The sequence below is a fragment of the Aotus nancymaae genome, unplaced genomic scaffold, assembly GCF_030222135.1.
Source record: "Aotus nancymaae isolate 86718 unplaced genomic scaffold, 86718_ANA_hifiasm-v0.15.2.pri h1tg000065l, whole genome shotgun sequence".
Classification (NCBI taxonomy): Eukaryota; Metazoa; Chordata; class Mammalia; order Primates; family Aotidae; genus Aotus; species Aotus nancymaae.
Window position 1 is genome coordinate 5,057,593 of NW_026988480.1, and position 10,399 is coordinate 5,067,991.

The 10,399-nt window shown below is 44.3% G+C and overlaps 1 protein-coding gene across 4 annotated transcripts in view; it reads right to left on the reverse strand.

Moving 5' to 3' along the window:
- IKZF1 (IKAROS family zinc finger 1) overlaps positions 1-9,958 on the reverse strand; it is a 99,302-nt gene extending 89,344 nt beyond the window's left edge. The window contains exon 1 of one of the 4 annotated variants that reach the window (XM_064366679.1): positions 9,935-9,958. The gene's annotated coding sequence lies outside the window, so the exon portion shown is untranslated. Of the gene's footprint in view, positions 1-5,160; positions 5,369-9,119; positions 9,383-9,511; positions 9,542-9,934 lie in introns of those variants that run through there. The other 3 variants (XM_064366678.1, XM_012458762.2, XM_064366677.1) reach the window with 3 other exon arrangements.
- Between the last annotated feature and the right edge of the window lie 441 nt (positions 9,959-10,399).

A 10,399-nucleotide genomic window follows, 5' to 3' on the forward strand; every position in this document is an offset into this window, starting at 1 on the left:
CTTCTCCACTGGTACTCCATGGAGGATTCTTTGTCCAGTGATATTTTGTAACATTTATTAATACTTTGAGTATGCCAGGAAAAGGTTGCAAAGCAAAGGATACTGGTACCCACTGGCTTTATCCAAGCAACCTACTAAGTTTCTTTTAAGAGGCAAATGGTTAAACCTCGTAAGACCGTGGGCATTGTCTGTCTTGTCCACTTGCTTATTTGAACACCTGGCATAGCGTCCAACGTAGAGCTGAAATTCACCACCTATTTGCTAAATATGTAAATGTGTCTTTAACTCTCCCAATTAAACCCAAGGCATCTGCATTACCATCTCCATTTTATAGATAAGAGAACCAAGGCTAAGAGAAATAGCTTTCCCCAGGTCATATAGCTAATCAACAACAGAGCTGAGACTCGAACCCGTTCAGTCTGACGGTGATGCTTCTTTCTCCCTAGCAGTCTTGCCCATCAGAATGTCACAGCCAAGTGCAGGGGTCACGCACTCCAAATGTATGACAGATGAGGATGGATGCTACTTATATATTGCCACAAACCAAACATGATCTTTGTAATACTCTGCAATAAAGGCAAACTTCATCATTAAACTTCTATAGCACAGTAAAGTTCTGGTTATTTGACCAAATGTATGCTATTTACTTTTTCCTCCCTGACAAGTGAAGCTACACGAGAGTTACATTTTGGGTTATTTCCTTAAATACTCAACGATGCTTATATTGAAGGGAGTAGATACATGGGGGGACATGGACCAAGCCTCTAATTTATTTAAAATGCCTTAGGTCAGAGACTTCTTTAATAAAACCCATTATTCCTGCTAAGAGACAAGTCCTTTCATCTTCAGACTGGTAGATTTTGCTTTTGCAAATCTATCCTATCGCTGTGAATTACACTGTATTTTAAAAAAAGGAAATGCTTTAAGAGAAAGCTAAGGCAATATGCAAAGTCTTTGTATCTAGTCAAAGAGACCTTACAGGTTTTCGTAACAATTTGACAAAATAGGTTGAGAGAGCATAAAAACTTCTGAGCACCTTATTTCATTTCTGATTCTTTTCATTTTTCAAAAATTAGCTGCCAATCTACACATTTTCATGATTATTCCACAGACTGTTGCTGGTACAAATAACAATGAAAAACAAGATTTAAACAGGAAAGCAGGAATCCAATTTGGCTTTCACACCGCCCTCCCCCGACATTTAACTGAGCCACAGAAAACTCCTCCTGCGGTTCGTTCCACTGTGAACCTTCTTTTTGAGGGCGAATCAGCCCAGATGTGCGATTCTGTCCTGGCATTTTATTTATTTATTTATTTATTTTTACGGCCAGGAACTGATATGCAAAAGAGGAAGGGTCAAAGGGAACTAAGGAAACCTTTTAAAATACAGTTTAAAACTATGCTGTTTGAATGTTTTCTTTGTAAAGAGGTATGTGATACAGAGGGAAAAGAAACGGAACATTTTAAATGCCACAGCGGAGCCACCTGTCTCAAACTGAGGTATAAGAAAAGATGGCAGATACTGTATTCGAAAGGTTGTTTTAAAAACAGAGAAAGTGGAGTTGGAGACCGACTTCTGTGTTTACGTTTGTTGCTGCAAGAAGCCCAGAGCTGGAGTTGGAGCTGGCTGGCTGGCTGTGGCTGTCTGTCTTGACGTTACAGGTGTATTGCATTGTTTCTACCCTCTCATAGGAGTGCACGGTTCACATGGAGAGGAGAGACTTCCTGTCTATACTACTGTACCATCTGCTCTCAAACTACTACCGCTGTTTATTGGGCAGCCATGGGAGAGGCATACACAGTCAAAACTGACAGAGGCTTTTACAGGCCCTCTCCTGATTTTGGCCATCGACATCAGCCACTTCCTAGGTAGCTTCCTCAAATATAAATGGTGTTTCACACTTCATCACTTAAGTTAAAAAATCTAAATTTAGAATCATTTTCTTCTGTCCTCTTACTGATTTCAGAAGACCTTCATGCATGGCCAGGGGCTGTGCAACAAAATGAAATGCAATGAAAATAAAACCTACAGCTTTACAAAACACAGAAACTGCCTCCAAAGAAGAGTCTACACAGATATGCCCCAGGTCTTGACTTTTTTAAAATTCGTATTAAGAAGACAAAATATAGAGGAGGAGACCAGGAACAATTGTGTTTCCATTATTTTCAAAGTTCTTTTTTTTTTTCATTTTTTAAAGAGCGATAAACACAGAGTTATAACAGTAAGTTTTTTCCTCAGCAAGGCCATATGGTGTCACAAAGAAGGCTTTATCGTGCCTTCTCAGCAGTGAAATTATCTTAATGTACAAGTAAATCATTTCAGGTGGATATTTTAAAACTCAAACTTAACACTACACATAATAGAGAAATCCACTTGCATACCCATAACATCTCAAACAAGGTACCTGTAACATTGAAGTTTCTGCAAAGCCATCTGACTTCTATTAAAATAAGTGTTTGTGTGAGCTTATTTGGTAAGAGCTATATTCTATTTAGTCCCAAAGAATTAAAATTATTTAAATCTTCATAGGAATATCCCATTGTTTATGAACCCACTAGGTGCATATTTATTAAAAATAACTGGGAGTCATTACTGATTGATTTGCCCACTGAGGACACATTCCTAGGTACTATAAATTTTCTTCATTTTATTTAGATATAGTATTTACCATTAGCAGGTGGTAAGACAAGATCTACAAAATCTACATATAAACAGAGAGAACATGTGTTCTAGAGTGAACACGTCAGGGGTTCATTGGTGCACAGGTACCTATTTATTTACCTCTTACTCTACGTGATATAAAAAGCTGCTTTGGCCTAACACGTAGACAATAATGGGTATTTAGTCTTTGCTCCAGAGAGGATGAAAAGGTGCAGACATCCTGATTGCTGTCTTCAAACCAGGGGAGGCCACTTGGTTTCCAGACTAATCAAAAATTTCTCCAAAGGGACTGAATTCTGAGCTCTGTTGTGTTTAGGACATCCATAAAATTATCAGCTATCATCAATTAAAATGAGATTTTTTTCATAACTATAAGAAATTAATCTATGCTAACATTTTTGAACTATGCTCATAGTATATGAGATCACACACTAAAGTTGATTCAAAAATCTCCTTATATTGCAGTTTGATCTCTTAGTAGCATTACTTTGGAAATTCACCTTGCTTACCCCACCTTCAGGGGTTCCACTGAAGTCAAAATAAGCCGTGTCTCAAAGGGCAAAGGGAAGAAGAAATGCATCAATGACTTAGTATCAATAACTGCTACTGACAACAATCAAATAATGACAGAAAAGAACATCACTTGAGAATCTAACTTGGTGTTTTAGGTGGATCCTGTTTGCAAGAAAGTTCTAGATTCCTATTTTGTTCTGCAATAGGGAGCTCAGCGCTGGCTGTCCTACAACCCGAATCTGGAAGAGTTCTTAAGACACTCGTGCCAAAGCCATGCATCGCATTGCAAGGTCCATGCAAAACATGGGTATCAGGCCCCACCAGGATAGTTTAGACCCCATTCTATAGTCCTTCGCTTGTGGCCTACGATCTCTTCATGCACAGCCAGGGAGAGGGCGCTCATCAGTAAAACCTCAGAGAGTTTACAACTTCCTCATTTGTAGGACTACAAAAATGGGCATGTCTTTTATTTATAACCTGACGGAAAGTGCTCCTGTCCATCAGAGAGGAAAATGCGGGAAAACTCATTTTAAACACTGCAGTCACATTTTTCTGCAGCCCTTAGGTACATTGAAATTATTTATTTTAATGTTTTACTTTATATGTTCCTTTTTAGCAAATTTCATTTCTTTAGCAAAAACATTGTCTGCTCTTAAAGTGAAAATTCTTTCAATTCAAGGAAACATACACAACCTCATATTAGAACGGGAAAACACTGGTACTGCAAAAGTACTCACAATTTCCTACCAATTTTTAAAATGATAATTAATTGCCTTATCTTTAACAACCTGAGATAATTAGCAGTATGGTTTTAATTTAATAAAATAGAATATACAATTTATCAATATGTTTTTGCAGTGAGTCTCTGAATATCAGCTTAATTTTCTGCCCTACACATAACTCAGCACAAAGGAAGAGGAAAAGGTCACTTTTTCAGGTTAAAAGTGGGGCTCACACTAGGGGGTTGCTGGCTCTCCCTAGTTTCCATTAACAGCACTGGAACACACTTCAGAGTGCCGGAGAAGTAAGCTTACAAAAGGTCAATTCCTCATTCTCATTTCTCCTAAAGACTCTAAATTAAACATTTTTCCCATTAGGTCTAGGGAAGTATCTCATGTGGAATTCTACTTGTTCTAGGTTTGCCAGTGAAAATCTGGTATAACAACAAACATTTATCAAAAACTGATCAATCAATATTCATAGTGGAACTACTAGCTTCAGAACAGGACTATAAACCATACTGTTCATTTTCAAATAGATTCAAACTAACAGAAAATGCTTTAAAGGTGTAGGTTTCAGTGTGTGATCTCAAAAATGGAGCATAAAAATCTAGTTCAATATGTGTAATGTCATTCAAAAACACTTTATGCAGTTCTTGGTGTTTCAACAGTCTGTACAAACCCCCACCAATTATAGAAAGAAAACAGGGAGGGAAGGGAAGGACAGGAAAGGAAAGGGAAGTCGAGGGAAGGGAGAGAGAGAAGAGAAGGGAGGAAAAAAGGAAGAAAAGAAGACCAGACAGACAAGCCCATGCTGGGTCCCCTCTTCCTACTGCACTGCTCTCTCCAGAAGCCCAACCTCCTACCAATTAGACTTAACTTTTGGTGTGAAATGGCGGGAAGAGAGTCAGATTTCCTTTAGCAATAAGCTGATTGCAGAAGAAAAATGAATCACTGCACACTTGAGTGAGAAAATATGAAGAAAGCACTTTTCCACTAATTAGGACCCATTTCCAGCCATTCGTTAAGCCGTGGCCCTGCGCCATGAGCTATCAGGAGGTGGAGCATGGGGCCATCCGAAAGCAGAGTGTGCAGAGGGAGCATTAATGATACTCTCCATCACCCAAGACAGGCGGCCCGCACAGGGGTATGGGGGGCTGCTTTGGGCTCAGACCACCCACTGCGGAAACACCAGCAGGGAAGAGGGAAGAACACACTGGCTATTCCAATCCAGGCAAGCACACAAAGAAACCATGTGGCACTCACCAACCAACCGAGTCCCGGCCAAGGCCAAGTGAGAGCTGCCTTTTCCACACAAATCCAGACTTTGAGGACCCAGGGCTGCTCGGAATTCCCCTCAGACTCAGCCACCTGGGAGGGATCTTGGTGCCTGGCTACAGGGCCTCTGTGTCCTCCTCCTGCTCCAAAAGCTTCCACCGCTGCCTTCACACTCCACCAGGGTGCAGAGAAAGGTGGAACTGCTTGCCAAATATGCAAAAAAGGAGGGAAGACCGTTTTCTCTTAGGAAAACACAGACAGGAAGGGAGCCTGTGCTTCCTGCCCTAACCAAAACGAGTTCAGAAATTATGTGGACGTCTGATTTGTCAAGCTTGTGGTGGAAAAGGGCGCTCTTTTAGTCAACAGGAATTGTGAGTTCCCCAAAGGCAGAAATGGCCATGGGAGAAAAGAATTAGGGCCAGGCCTGTTAACAGACAAGACACATGGCCCCCATACCTGTGAGCTGGGGTTTGCACCACTTTTAACAGTTTATTACCAAGTGGTTGGCTGAAGACTCCTCTGGCATCTACCTATTTATCACCGTCAAACATGAGAGGGAAAAATCGCCAACTGAAACAGTTTGGCAGTTGCCTGGGGATTAGGCCTCAGTTGCTCTTCCTCCAGGCCTTCTCAGGAGTAACCACCAAGGAGACACCAAAATGGGCAGGCCCGTGCTTCGCCACTTAAAAACCTTCTGCAAATCTTCTTTTGTTTGCTGTTGCATCTCACTTGTAATATGCAGCACTTCATAAGGTTTCACAAGGTCTTCAAAAATATTTGTTGGAATATCACCAAACATTTAAAAACTCAAACTAAAGCTACTAAAGTGATGACACTGAAACTCTAAGAACATAAACATATATTCCAGGAGATGTGGAAAGGTAACCTTAGGTATGAAGTCATTTATTAAACTGCAAAGAGATATAAGAAAGCCTGAGTGTTCAGTGAGCACCACAGTAGAACGGTTTTGTTACTATTGCGATCCTTTGGTTTTACGTGCCCTACGTCCCTAATAAAACTTCATTTCTATCTTGTTCCTCATCTGAATTTTAAGTGTGCGTGTACGAGTGACAGTGTGTATAATGCTGATCCTTTGAAACTCTACGTTTCTAAAACCTAGGTCAAAATGTACATGTGCCCTTTTTGAGCAAAATAAAACTGATCTGTTTTTAAGATGTGAAATAGATTCGTATTTCTTCTCTTGTAAGCTTCAAAGGATGGGTCACTTGTTGCTTTTACATCTTGTGTTTTCTCCCATAAAATGGAATGATTATTCAGCACAAATATGAAATGGAATAGATCTGAAGTCTCTGTAAATATGAACGTAGAGACACCAGACGGAGAACAATGTTCACAGCCAGGGCAGGAGCTGCAGCAATTCTGCCGCTAGAAGCAGGCTTGCAGTGCCCCAGAGTGCTTGTCAGTCTTAGAAACAGAGGCATCAGAAGGCAAGCGTTTTCAGAGAACACAAAAAGGTTTACCTTCTGTAAGCTGGAGTGAAGCCACTTACATCAATCTGCCTTAGAATATCACAAGAACCAACACTTATATCATGATGAAATTATTTCACAATTCCAAAGATTAGAGGAGGGAAAAAATGCCACAAAACAGTGCTATCCTTGATGAATTCTTAGTTAATTGCAGTTACATTACATTACTACATAACATTATGCAAACACTCAAAAAATGTTATTTATGCCTAAAACTTACTATTATATAATATAGGGAAATCCATTTTGTTTTAGTAAAAGATTAAAAATAAAGGGGGCCTTTAATACTAATTTCATGTCAGTCTGACGTTAAAATTCTTTCACATTGCCCCATGCCTCTCACTCCACGCTATATGCATGCTCTGTGTACACGCATATGCACATAGAATTTCTTTATTTCATGTATCTGTTAATATATGCATCATCTTGAAGTGTGTGTGTGTGTACGTATATTAATGTATATAGAGTTCTTCCCAATTTCAAAATCTTTGATGTTTATATTGAAAATATGCTACATTAACCATGCATGAAACACATACATCCAAATCAAGAACAAAAATGTATCCAAACCAAAGAACCACTGTTTTCAAACTCCAAGCCTCCAGTCAAACAAGGAAGACTGGCCTGCGGCACAAAGGGGCTTTAGACCTCTTGGCCAATACATTCACTGCGATCTTAGTTTTTCAACAAGGGAAATGGCTGCAAATGGCCACAGCTGATCTTCTCTTTAGGAGCCTGCGTAAAACTCTTCAAAAGGGTCAAACCTAACACATCCACACTTTTATCTGTAGCCCTTGCGGTCTCCTGAAGACCCCAAGGGTGGGCGATTATTGCTAAGATGGTTCTGCATTATGGGGATATGTAGTTTTCCAAGAGGTAGCACTCTGATTAGAACACTGATGAATTAAAGTACTGGAGAGTTCCTAAACTCCTTCCTTCAACTCTCACCATGAAACAAAAGGGGAAGAAAACATGACCACTTAGTTCAATAAAGTGTTCTGGTCATCAGCTCTGGTGGACTGTGAGACTGAGAAGCACATTTTTTCTTCATGTAAAAAAGGTATGAAATATCTTCATGGTGAAATTTAAAATCAGATACATTCAATCAAGCAAGAATCGTATAGCATTTTTAATGTGACATCATTATTTATATGTATGTGTACACATTACTTCTTTAACATGTTCTGCGTTTTACAAGATGCCAGTTTAAGTTGGTGAACCTTCCTGTCATAAATACCCGCCTTGTGTACATTTTAAGCCACAGCCCAAACGATCTGATTTGTCACAGAAACAATTCTTACACATTCTAATATAAATAATACTGAAACTGTTAATTTTTAAAACCGTTACTTTTTAAAACCCCATATAAAAGATGAGTACAATAAATCTGGTTGAACAAACATCTTCAAACAAATAAATAAATTCAGGAGGACCTGGGACATTTTTTTGTGGGTTTCTCTCCCTCCTCATCTCATAACCAAAGTGAACCAGTCCTTAAAAGCATCTGAATTTCTATGAAGGCTTAAATATCATACGAAGTATTTTCAACTTCCATAGATTTTCCTTTTTTAACAGAAGCTGATGGAACTAATAAGAAGATATTTCTTCAACACTATTTTGTCTGGAAGTTTAAAGCAAGGTATCTCAAAGCTGAATTATACTGCCTGAAGCACAGTGGGAAATTGTGAGTGGGAAACCCAAGCAGAAAGTGCCGCATTGAAATTCAGTCTGGGTGGGCTGCAGCCCCTAGAAAGAGGGAAGCTGCATTTGAAAGCTGTGCCTGGTCAGACCCTATGGAATCCCTAGGGTTTTCGGTCATTAGATGCCTTACACTGTGCCTCCAAATTAGAAGGAAAAACAATCAAGCCCTCACGAGGTTCCTTAGGCATCACCAGCGATGTTTGACAAATATTTAAAATACATTTCAAATGTAACCGCAAGTAACCTGATGCCTTAATATTACTAAGTGTTTTCCTGAGAAGGTTTGGTGACTTGAGAGCCAAACCTGCAGTCAGCAAAAGGACTAACTTTTCAAAGCCGGGATAATTCCTCTTTTTCAGAAATCAAGTTCAGACTCGATCTCATTATTTTTATAGTATAAAAAGAAAGCTCTCGGCTCAAATATAAGGAAAACTGTTTACACATGACTTTACAAAGGCTGACTTCTGTGGGTTTATGTAGGTCTATAAATTTAAATATGGCTGGGCGCTAGATCCTCCTCCTCTGGTGACAGCGGGGCTGCTCAGAAGTGTCCCATGCCGGCCTGGTCCTGCACCTGCGGGCACAGTGCAGAGCGGCAGACCCTTGACAGAAGTCAACGCTCTCACTGTCCTCAGAAAGAAGAGGCGGATCTGAGCGACACCAGGGATTACCAATCTTACCGCCTTTCTTTACATTTATTTTAATTCACCAGTTACCCCAAGTTTTCCTATTGAAATTTAATTTGAAAACACTCACGTGGATTTGTGCGTCGCGCTTTGGGGCCAAGACTGATCCTCGGGTGCGAAGAGCAACCTCGGAGCCGAGGCTCCCTCTGCCCTGCCGGGCTCGCCCGCCTCGCCGCGGCCGAGCGTCCCGTCCGGGCTCGGCTGCGCTGCGCGGGGACCCAGGGGGGTCGCCGCAGTTACCGCCCCGGGCGAGGGCCGCGCAGGCACTTGTTAGAGTGTCCTGCTAACTTGGCCGCGGAGCTCTTCCCAGCTTTCTTTCACAATGACTTCCTGAAGTTGCTCACTCGCATTGTTCCCCATTTCTCCGCCACACTCCCCGCCCCCAGCCGGCTCCGACCCGGCTTTCGCGCTCCCGGCCGACCGGCTGCCCCGCGCGCACAGCGCCGCCCGCGGGCCGCGTACCTGGCCCTCTCCGTGCCGGCCGCCCCCGCCGCGCCCTCGCGTCGCCACCTGCTGCCGCCCAGAGCGGCGGGTGGCCCGAGCGCGCGCCCCGCCGCCCCGCGCTCCGCAAACTTTGGGGTGACGCACGCTGGCCGTCCCTGCTCGACTTGCCCCGCAGCCCGCTTGGCCCCGCGCGTACGGCTCGGCCGTCGCCCGGCTCGCAGCTCTGGTACACTGAGCGGGGAGCGCAGGGGGGCGCAGAGCGGGACACGGAGAGGGCGCGCCGTCCCGTCCCCGCCCCGTCGCCGGCTCCCCCGGCTCGCGCGGCGCCCGTCTCAGCCGCAACTCCGGGCCAGCGGGGCCGCGCGCGCAAACTTTGCAACCGCGCCGGGCTCCGGCTCAGCCCCCAAAGGCCGCCGGGGCGGCGGCGGGCGCGGGCCGTACCTGCTGGCGCCGCCGCCGGCTGCAGCCCGCTCGCCCGCGCCGGGCCCGCTCGGCGCGCCGCCGCCACCCCCGCGCGCAGCGCGCCCGGGCCCTCCCCTCGCCGCCGCGCTTCCTCATTCCAGCGCAGCATCGCGCCGCGGTCCCGCACGGGATGCGGCAGCCCGCGCTGTGCCCACGGCCGGGCAGCCCAGCTCGGCCGCGGCGCTGCGGGACCCGCGCGTAACCCGTGGGGGCGCGGCACGGGCTACACGTGCGGGCCGCCGGGAGGAGGAGGGGAGGGGGACGCGCGCCGCCGGGCCCGCCACCCTGCACCCGGGGCCGCTAGCCGGTCGGGGCACCCGCACGCTCGCCCAGCTGGCGACTACTCGAGGGACTCGGGACACCATAAAGCACTTTCCCCAGTGTCTGGGAGCGCCCGCTGCACGCTCAGCTTCACGTCCCTGGAATTGGGGCCCCTTGGCTCCC